The sequence below is a fragment of the Sinocyclocheilus anshuiensis genome, unplaced genomic scaffold (genome assembly GCF_001515605.1).
Source record: "Sinocyclocheilus anshuiensis isolate Anshui unplaced genomic scaffold, SAMN03320099.WGS_v1.1 scaffold1098, whole genome shotgun sequence".
Taxonomy (NCBI): Eukaryota; Metazoa; Chordata; class Actinopteri; order Cypriniformes; family Cyprinidae; genus Sinocyclocheilus; species Sinocyclocheilus anshuiensis.
Window position 1 is genome coordinate 1,013,773 of NW_015538053.1, and position 11,535 is coordinate 1,025,307.

Below are 11,535 nucleotides of genomic sequence, written 5' to 3' on the forward strand. Positions count from 1 at the left end.
CTGAGTGGCATTAAACAGCTTGAAAGATCAAAGACAATTTTTATTATAACTCCGACTGGATTCGTCTGAATGAAGAAAGTCATATACACCTAGGATGACTTCAGGGTGAGTAATTTATGGGCTAATTTAAATGTTTGGGTGAACTAACCCTTTAAGGCCTGTTCACACCAAGGACAATAACTATAAAGATAACGATAAAGATATAGTTCTAAAAATCATTTTCAGTATTAAAGAATACCAGAGTCCACACCACAGCTATAACGATAAAGGCACAGCGAAATGATATCGTTGGAATCACTTGCAGAATGATTATTTTCCAGCTGATGAACGATAAAAACATTGACAGCCAATCAGAATCAATCCTGCTGTAACGAGCTTGAGAATTTAAAGCAGCAGACGAGCGTGCACTTGGAATAAACAGACAATATCCGCTGGTGTGGACGCTAATATAGTTATCTGTATAGTTATCGTTCTAGGTGTGAACGGGCCTTTATTCCTCAGCTGGGACCGTGTAGAGCCCTTTGAAGCTGCATTGAAACTGCAATTTGGACCTTCAGCCCGTTGGCCACCACTGAAGTCCATTATATGGAGGAAAATCCTGGAATGTTTTCCTCAGAAACCTTAATTTCTTTGCGACTGAAGAAAGAAAGACATGAACATCTTGGATGACATGGGGGTAAGTAAATTATCAGGATTTTTTTTTTATTCTGGAAGTGAACTAATCCTTTAATAGTATCCAATGAAAAGTTAACTAGTGAAATTAAAAGTCCCTAGTGGTAACTACTGGATGATTTACTAGATTAAAAAAACAAAACAAAAAAAACCTAAAAAATCGATACTACTTTGTTCTAAGGAATAAGCGCTAAACCAGCTTGCCATAGTTCGTGCTTTTCTTTACCTTTTCCGTCGTCTTCGAGCACTAAATCAACAGCACTTCTCACTGAGTGGCGCAGAGTGACACACGTATCAAGTATTGCGAGCGTCAATCTGAGCCAATCCGTCATGACGTCCTGCGTTCTCTCTCCCAATCCAAACAGCAGGGGAGAAAGAACAGCCGTTTTACAGGCAGTGGCTGGTGCAAGACTAGTTTGTTTAAACAGCTCTACCGTTATGATGAGGAATTGGCTCCCTCTTTCCGCCTCATGGGCAATTAATCAGACCTCTCTTTAAATGTTCAGCATCCTATGTGTGTTGTATCGACTTGTAGGAGACATTTCGAGTTATAAATCCATCTTCAGTCGCGTGTGGAGAGCGTACGCTGTCTGAGGAGAAGACACTTTTGATACCTTCTGGATGGAGGGTCGGTGCGGAAGGCAGTCGGTCAGTGACTGTGTGGATTAAGCGTGGAGGAAGTGCTTGTAAAGGTGCGGTGGTGAGAAGGTATCCATGTTGAGATTTGATTTGACTTAACGGGTTTAATGCGGACAAAACTCGCGCTCGAGCGAGGTGCGTCGACGGGCGGGAGGAGAATGGCACGAGCTTCCGCGCTTCTGAGGGGAAAACAAGTACTTGGCTTTCTTGAGGGGCGTCGGGCACATTGCGCAGGAATTTGACTGTCCCTCAGAGTACGTTTTCTGGAGATATCTATCCATTACGTCGAAAGGGAAAAAAACCCCATTGGATTTTAGTGGTTTTGGATATGGGCGTTGGGGAGTTGGATGCCTTCATATCACACGCACCTTTTAATTTAGTGTGAATCCAGTGGAACACATCATGGGAAAATATGACAAGTGAGAAGATTCGGTTCCTCTGACCCTCGGTGCTTCAAGCCGGACTGGCGTTCCTTCTGCTAGGTAAACTTTTCTGTCTGAATATTGAGTGGCATTTCACATTGAACTGTCCCTTCTCGACCTCCTTGAAGAATCGGTGCCGAGAGTCAGAATATCTTTTCAGGGTGTCTGGATGTCTTCGGGCTTTGTTTTCTTAGGCAAGGTCAGTATGTATCTTCAGGAGTGGAACATTTTATTTTGCTCTCAGAAATTAGAAATAAGTGCATTGAAATGCTTCATAATACCATATTGTGGAGCATCATCTTCATGCATAAAATATATAGTCATGGTTTGGTCTGAGTGCTTGTATAGTTGAGATAATGGGATGGATGGGTTTGTGTGTGTGTTTGTTGGGCGGTGGAGGGGGTTGTGTTGAAAGACTGAAATAATTTCTTTCATATGCGTCTACATCCGTAATCTGCTCTGTTATAAGTAATGGTGACAATAAGAGTGTAATTTTCATGAGTTGTTTGGTGTTGTTTTTTGTGTGTGAAATATTGACTAGCAGAAGCAATGAAGTAATAGTCTTTAGCATTGGCACAGATCCAGTCGATGATATAGGAGGAGGCGTATCAGAGTCATATGTGCACTTGGGTTTCATGTAATTTTTTCCGATAAAAGTGATGTTTTCATTCACTGCAGGAAGACAAAGAATATAGCAGCACTGAAACTTGTATTTTATATTTAGATTTTTTTCTGTAAAAAAAGTATTTTGTGTGTGATTTAATGGATAGGAGTAGTTTCATTTTTCAGCAAATGGTTTAATTATGAATTTCAAGCATGCAGAGTTAATATTAATGTAAGAGGGAAGAAACACTTGCAGTGGTCTTTGGGAATGTGCACAGCTTTTTGATTATTCTGAATACCTACATACCTAGTGTACAAATTATTGTCATTGCTAGGTTTTATCGTATATGAACGGTCTCCATCAGTCTTCATCAGCCTCTCTGTTACCAAAAAAAGATAAATTAACAAAACAATGTTGTAAATATACCATTGCATGCTTTACTGTGTGACGCTCTTGAGCATTTAGATTTTTTTCAAATCAATTATTTGACTATTTCAATACTTTAAATATTTAAGTATAAATTATATATATATATATATATTTAAATTATATTTTACATCTAATTTCAGAATAATAAACCATAAAGGTATCTTTTAATTTTAAACTGAGTCAAATTCCATCAGTTACTTTGACAGAAATCCTCAATTTGTCTTGAATTATTTGACAAGAAATGCAATTGCTGTTGTATATGTTGTTCCTGAGTTCATTAAACACAAACATATGACATATGTTGTTTGATATAAAGCTGCTGTATATTTTTGGCCACAGTGTTTGAGTTTTAACAGTAGTAGATGGTAACTGAACTGCAGCACCTCTTCCACTGGCTGGTGGTGCTATAATTCAATTTATGGCTCACACAGCAGCTCTAAGGGCCGAGTGCACTGTCTTCCTGGAGAGGGTGTGGGAAACTATGGTTTTATCATGCTGACAAGACAATATATAAGGAAAGAGGGTCAAATTCTTTATAATAGGGTATTCATGTTACAGTACATCTAAGGAACTGCATATTTAGTGTGTAATTGTTTTGTGGAACTGCTTGTATGTAGACCTAATGGTTAACTGTAACTAATTATTTTAACGTGTAAAATGCGTAACACTGATTCCCCTTCATAACATAACATTGAAATTAGCATGTTTTCTAGCATCGTTGACCGATCCTAAATCTCTCGTGGCTGTCTGTTGTGTTGAATGTGTTGCCAGGATGCCAGAAAGTCCTTCAGACTTGTTTAATTACTCTTGCTGAGCTTAGACCCATGATATGATGAGATGGAGCCAAGAAGCCAGCAAGAGCGCAATGATTCCCACAGCTTGCGTGATTGTTTGAGTAAGGAATTGGAAAAAAAATAATAATGTTAATGCTGTAGGATTATCACATTCATTATTTATTAGGATTATCACACTCACTGAGTAAAACTGAGATTTCCTTGAAATGATGCAGGCCGCAGTCACAGCAGACCTGGTAGGTTATACAGTAGGTGAGTTATAATGGTACAGTAAGCTGTAAGCTGCATGTTTGAGACAGATGTTAAGATCGTTTCAGTCATACAGTTGCACTTTGCATGTGAGTAATAGGAGACATGTTAACTGTGCTGAGATGGTGAAACCTAATATTCTTCTGTTTACAGATGTCTGGAGAAGCGGCCATGTCTCTGGTTTGTTCCTGTGCAGTTTTTGCTTTTAAATATAGAATACGTTTTGAAAGACTCTGTTATGTCTCTTATGCTCACCAAGGCTGCATATATTTGCTCAAATATACAATAAAAACAGTAATATTGTGAAATATTATTATAGCCTAAAATACAAATTTTCTGTAACACTTTACAATAAGGTTCATTAGTTAACATTAGTTAACTACTTTAGTTAACATGAACTAAGAGTGAACTTCTACGGCCTTTATTAATCTTGATGTTCATTTCAACATTTACTAATGCATTATTAAAATAAAAAGTTGTGTTTGTTAACATTAGTTAATGCACTGTGAATTAACAATGAACAACGGTATTTTCATTAACAAAGATTAATAAATACTGTAATATATGTATTGTTGCTCAAATATACAATAAAAACAGTAATATTGTGAAATATTATTATAGCCTAAAATACAAATTTTCTGTAACACTTTACAATAAGGTTCATTAGTTAACATTAGTTAACTACTTTAGTTAACATGAACTAAGAGTGAACTTCTACGGCCTTTATTAATCTTGATGTTCATTTCAACATTTACTAATGCATTATTAAAATAAAAAGTTGTATTTGTTAACATTAGTTAATGCACTGTGAATTAACATGAACTAACAACGAACGACTGTATTTTCATTAACAAAGATTAATAAATACTGTAATAAATGTATTGCTCATTGTTCATTCATGTTAGTTAATACATTAACCAATGGAACCTTATTGTAAAGTGTTACCAAGTTTTCAAATTTAAAATATTTTAAAATGTAGTTTATTTATTAGTTTATTTATTAAAGCTGAGTTTTCAGCATCATTACTCCAATCTTCAGTGTCACATAATCCTTCAAAAATCATTCTAATATTCTGATTTAGTGCTCAAAAACATTTCTTATTAATATCAGTGATGAAAAGGTTTGGGATAAGTAAGTCTTTGTTGTTGTTTTGAAAAATAAATAAATAATTTCAATTTCAGATAAATGCTGAACTTTCTATTAATCAAAGAATCCTGAAAAAAAGGTATCACTGTTTCCACATAAATATTAAGCAGAAAAACTATTTTTAACATTGATAATAATAAGACCCATTCTTAATAATTGATCACTAATGATAAAGGATAATAACTGCTTACCAAATCAGCATAGAATGATTTCTGAAAGATCATGAGACAATGAAGACTGGAGTAATGGCTGCTGAAAATTCAGCTTTGCATCACAGGAAAAAAATACATATTAAAATATATTTGGAAAAAAATACATTGTAGGAATGTTTCACAATATTACTGTTTACTGTATTTTTGATCAAATAAATGCAGCCTTGGTAAGCATAAGAAACTTCTTTAAAAAATGTATTTATGCCAAACTTTTGACAGGTAATATATATATATATATATATATATATATATATATATATATGGTTGAGTAAAGAATAAACTTAGATTTATTCCTTTAGCTTTTGTGACTTTGTTTGATGTAATAGACTACATTACAAGGTTAAATGGTTACTCCACCCCAAAATGAAAATTGTGTCAATCACTTACCCCATGTCGTTCCAAACCCCTAAAAGCTTCATTCGTCTTCGGAACAAAATGTAAGATATTTTGGATGAAAACCGGGAGGCTTGTGACTGTCCGATTGACTGCCAAGTAAATTACACTGTCAAGGTACAGAAAAGTATGAAAGACATCGTCAGAATAGTCCATCTGCCATCAGTGGTTGACACAGAATAGCGTACGCTGCTTGCGTTCAGCGGATATTCTCCAAAATGGCACTACAGTGGAGACTTTTTGAATTTTTGAATAAAGTCGTTATTTTTGTTTTCTTCGCGTACAAAAAGTATTCTCGTCGCTTCATAACATGAACGAAGCTTTTACGGGTTTGTAACGACATGGGGGTAAATTGATTAATGACAACATTTTCATTTTGGGGTGGAGTATCCCTTTAAGTCATCTCTCAGTCAATCATCCATGTTGTTTTCTGGGAAAGATTTGTACAGTGTATCTGCTCCGACTGGTATGGAGTATTTGCAGGACTGGCTAGCCAGCTGTCCATGAGTTCAGTCAGCTAGAACAGATGTATTAAACACAATAGACCTGTGCCCCAAACAGATGAATGTAAACATGTCAAAATAGATTAGATACTGGATATGAGGTCAAAACTCAAACTTAAGTGCACGTTCTGACCTTATATCCAACTATGAGATACACAGCTGATGACCGCTCAAGATGTTTGCCAATATTGTCCCTAAAAAGTTACACCTCAGACTCCCCAGGCTTTTCTTTCATTACAGGTCCGCACAGGTTAAAACAACCCTGCAGTGTTTCTGCAGATGCTGTGAGGCACTACCTGAATCTTCTGGAAGCTATTTTTGAGTCACAGAGGACAGAGTCACTGGGATGTAAAAAGCTTTCGGACAGCCATTTAGGGAACATTTGGCAAAAGACATAAACTGAAACAATTCCAGTCAAAACAGCTAGATTTTGAAGCTGCATAAAATCACAACACAGCCACAGTGAGGTCATGATCATCTCTAAACGTTCTGAATGTGGGATTCAGGAGTGCTGGCACTGGGAGATGGGGAGAGTGTGGTGGTTGTCAGAGTGACAGGAGAGGCAGCGAGGTAAAAGTCAAGTCACCTTTATTTATATAGCGCTTTTAACAATACAGATTGTGTCAAAGCAACTGAACAGCATTAATTAGGAAAATAGTGTGTCAATAATGCAAAATGACGATAGTAAACACTAATTTTTCAGTTAAAGACAGTTCATCATTGATGAACTGTAAAATGGCAGAGGTTCGAGTGGGAGTCACTTTAGGGGGTGTTTGTCTGTGATAATGAGCTGTCACTGAGGCGCCGGTGCCTTGTTTTGATCTTGCCACCCTGCTGCTTTAAGCAAGAGAAAACTGCCAGTTGTGAATAGAAATAGATTCTGTGTACAAAGGCCAATGAGGCTATAATGCCATTAGTTATGTGTATGTGTTGGGGAATGGAGGCTTTCTTCTGTGTTCAGAGTGAATGTGTGTTGCCCTGTGTCTGCAGCACTGTTGTACTGGATGGTAGTTGATGTGGTCTACTGAGACATGAACACAGAAAAATGATCATGAATTAGAGGCCATCAAGGGTAAAAATAGGGAATAAATCATCAGAGGGAAGGGGAAGTGACAAAAGATGAGTTATCTAATCTAATAATATCATAATAGCATTATCAATACTCTAGTGGATTCCCTACCATTTCCAAGTGCTCCAGCTCAAATGAAACATATGGACTTTATCAAAGCATAATTTGAACGATGTTCAAGAGTATTTGGTAGTATATTCAATATTAAAACCATGCACCACATCAAAATGTGTGAGGAAATAAAAAGTCATATTTCACCCCCAAATTATGTGGATATACAGTAACAGTACATATATTATACTTTGAATTAGGAAAACTTGATGTTTTTAGGAACATTAAAGAGATAGTTTGCCCCAAAATAAAAATGTTGTCATCATTTATTAATCAATTACAAACCTGAATATATATCTTCAAATGTCATGACTGAAAAAAAATCTCATTCTAAATGGTTTTAAATTCATTTAAATATGTGTGTGTGTGTGTATACATATATATATATATATGCACACACACACACACACACACACACACACACACACACACATATATATATATACATAAATTAAAACGAAGTAACACTTTAGTATAACATGGCCACAATTTACTATTTTGAATGTTGATTAAATCTTATTTATTTATTATTTTTTATTCCTGCATGTCATGCTCTGTGCTCGGTATAAAATAATTTTATTTAAACAAAAATGTATTAAATTCAATAGAAAAATACTGTATTGTATCAGTCATATCACTCTCTTGTGTATGCGCGTACCAGTTAGCGGAAGCTAGAGATTACTGTTTATAAAGGTTTAAATATGTATATTTTTTTTACTAAAATGCATTGATTTGCTTCAGGAGGCCTTTATTAACCCCCCAGAGCCGTGTGGATCACTTTTTTATGATGGATGGATGCAGTTTATTGGACTATTGAATATCACCCATTCGCTGCCATTATAAAGCTTGGAAGAGCTAGGACATTTTTAAATATAACTCTGATTGTATTGGTCTGAAAGAAGAAAGTCATATACATCTAGGATGTCTTGAGGTTGAGTATATGGGGTAATTTTTATTTTTGGGTGAACTATCCCTTAAATGAGTTTAATGGGTTTAATTGCTTTGAATATGCCATATCACATTAATAGAGCTTGTCTTAAATATAGTCTATTATGCAAAATATAATAATATTTTTTTTATTTTTATGTAGGAGTGAAATATTCCCCAGATTTTCTTTTTAAATATGGGGTGAAATATGATCTTTGGGCATATTCTTGACCGATTTCATGATTTCGCCCATATTTGTGTACTCAATTAACACTGACTTCTAAGAAATGTGGTGGAGTAGACCATAAAATGAGAATTGTGACCTAAAGCACGAATGGAGTCATAAAAGATTATACGATTGTTAATATTCTGTGCAGTTTTTTTATTTTTTTTTTTTTGCAGTACCACTGAAAGTCTTTGACTGAAGCTTCATCAGGCCTCTCTGATCTAGAAATAAATCATCAACGTGCATTAGCTGTCATCTGCATTAGCATATCAACACTACCTCCTGCTTTCCTCTGTATGGAGCAAAGCCTGTGTCATCCATAACAAGATTAATAGAGTTTAGCTAGCCAAAGCTATCTCTTTAAAGTAGCCTATGCATCCATACTGCACTTATTTAAGACTAATTTAAACAGAACTGGCTTGGAATGATTTATATGCACATGCATATAAAACATTTCATATTTGTTTTCTCTGATCCCTATTATTGGGCCTTTCAGCAATGCCAATCCCCTGTCTAATCTGTTTGCAAATATTAGTTGTGTATTCGCAAGGTGAAAATGGGATAAATATTTGCGTTGTGTTCAGAGAAAGGAAGTGTTTTGTGTTTGGTGAGTGCATCAGAGCGTTAGACCTGATTTTATCTGAACCGATCAGATTATAGACATAGAGGAAGAGCCATCCACAACATGGATGGCCTTAATCTGGTCCAGAGTCCCACATGCTTGGGCAATCTATCAAATGAATGCTTAGGTTCACATGACAAAGCAGCATAAGAATAAACATCCTAGATGTTTACTTGGCTCTGCATATATGAGCAAAACAGAAATGTTACTTAGTATCAATGAGTATTTGATACTACTCTCTAGGGCTGCACTGAACTGATAATCGCAATTATTTTACTCAGAAATTATAATCATGATAGCTAATCACGATTGTTGTCATTTTAGATTCTTTTTTTTTTTTTTAGATTTCATCAGAATTATTGCACTTTTACATAAGCACAAATCTAGAGAACGTCAACTCACATTATTTTACCTCATCTAGTTTCCTAATGTATTTTGTATATATATATATAATATATAATATATGTAATGACTTGACTATGAAAAGAACAGCGTTTTAATGTTCAGTCCAGAATAACGTTCAGATTTATTACAGTTCAGGTTAGCAAACAGCACAAACGGCCACATGAAAGAAAACAGACTGGCTGTATTACAATTTAGTTTGAGAAGAATATCGCAGTGGAGATCACTAAGCTCCGACTTGTTTGCTGGAGTTTTCATATTATCAGCACTTTTTTCTCAGTGCAGAGAGAGCACAAGTCACATTGTTGCCAGGTTGGGAAGATTAAGTAAACAATGGGGCAGAAGGGTATCCATTTAAAAGAACATTTCTGATTAGGGGATTTAAACTCTTGATTTCTAGCAACCGCTTACATGATAGCTTGTGAAGGCTTGTTAATAATGACATGTTTTTGCGATAAATAATTAGTGGGTAAAATCGTAGACAATTATTCTTAATTTATATAGAGAAGCATAAATCATAATCATGCTTAAAATACAATTTATCATGCAGCCCTACTTAGTGATGGGAGAAACAAGTATTTTCATAATTTTGAATCCATTGAATCAATTGACCCTTTGCATTCACCATAGACTTTGTTTCATGGGTTCAGAGAGATTGAAACCATTGAAACTTTGAAACATTTCGAAACAGTTATGACATCATGTGCCTTTGGTGATTTGATACACGCCCCTCACTAGCACTGCTGCTCTTGTTCCAGTTTATTACTGTTCATGCTCACTACCTGATAAACTTTTCCTTGCCTTTTGAAACAGACCACTTTAGTGACTTTGATCAGCTGATCTGAGGGAGTAAAGCAGAGAAAAGCTTCTGATACAGTAGGTGGCATCTGATAAAGCTCCCCTGCTGCAAACATGGCTGGCCAGGTTTGGCTTGCAGTAAGCAGATCTTACTAAAGTAAGCAGATATTGAGTCATAAAAGAGGTCTGCAGCAGCTATAAAATGAGACAGTGCCACCCAGCATGCTTGATATACTCGCTCAAGTGGTAAAGAGCGCATTAAAGTTCTTGCTGTATCCTTGCACCAGTTTCTGGTAATGGAAATGGCTGCTTATCTACAGGCATACACAAGCACAAACTAAAGAGCAGCTAGGCGATGTGTCCTATGCCAGGAGACCCTAATTGCACTTCACTTGGCCCGGCTGATGAAGATAAAGATTCAGTTGGTGCGTTTATTGCATATATGATTACCGCCTCTGGCCTATGTCTCCCGTGCATATTGACACTAAATGATGGACTGAAATGGCTGTATGCACATCTGTATTCAGGGTGAACGGCAGACTATAATGGCTTAATGTAGTCTCTCTCCCTCCCTCTTTGGCCATGAGAGGCTTAAAGCAGATAGAAGTCTGCCAACAGCTGGGCGGAATACAAATGCACCACCACCCCGCTCTCTCTCATTAGCCAGTGATTTATCACACACCACAAACTATTTCAGGCTCATGTTTAATGGGGGCAATGGCACTGTTGTTGTGACCTGTGTGGATCAGAGATTTTTACTTGTGTATTTATCTGAAAATATACAAACTTTTGGCACTTTCTGGAAAGTGCAAGTTAGGGAAAAGGAACCATGGGATGGCATGTGATAACAGCTAATGAAATATGTTGGCTTAAAGGCACAATATGTAATTTTCGCCGCTAGAGGGCACATATTCAAAATAAACAAATAGACAAAGGCGTAGTTTGATGATGCCGTGACTGAGTGTGGAATCATGGGAGTTGTCGTCTTCATCCCCACAGCCGATGCAATCCGATGGGACTCGGGCAGAAATCAGAAAATGTTCATGGATGAGCTAATGATTTATTAACATAGTAGAATGAAGCAGGGTGAGGCTGAAAGTCGTCGAAGCGAAACGAGGCCGCTGAACGTGCGTGACACACGGCTTGAAAGCAGCGGAGCTTTTATTATGCCACAGTCGACTGCTTCCGCTCCTTCCAGTCGTGCGTATGTGGGGTAAAGCAGCGCTGTTTTATCATACTAGATACATTTGAAAGTTCTGTTATAATGCTACTCTGTGCGGTCGTCACCGGTCTATTAAAACACACAACATATTAAAG

At 36.5% G+C, this 11,535-nt stretch overlaps 1 protein-coding gene across 1 annotated transcript in view; it reads left to right on the forward strand.

The window, feature by feature from the left end:
* The first annotated feature begins 1,088 nt into the window (after window positions 1–1,088).
* lrfn5a (leucine rich repeat and fibronectin type III domain containing 5a) overlaps window positions 1,089–11,535 on the forward strand; it is a 63,590-nt gene continuing 53,143 nt past the window's right edge. Inside the window, exon 1 of the mRNA XM_016478539.1 lies at window positions 1,089–1,793. The gene's annotated coding sequence lies outside the window, so the exon portion shown is untranslated. The remainder of the gene's footprint in view (window positions 1,794–11,535) is intronic.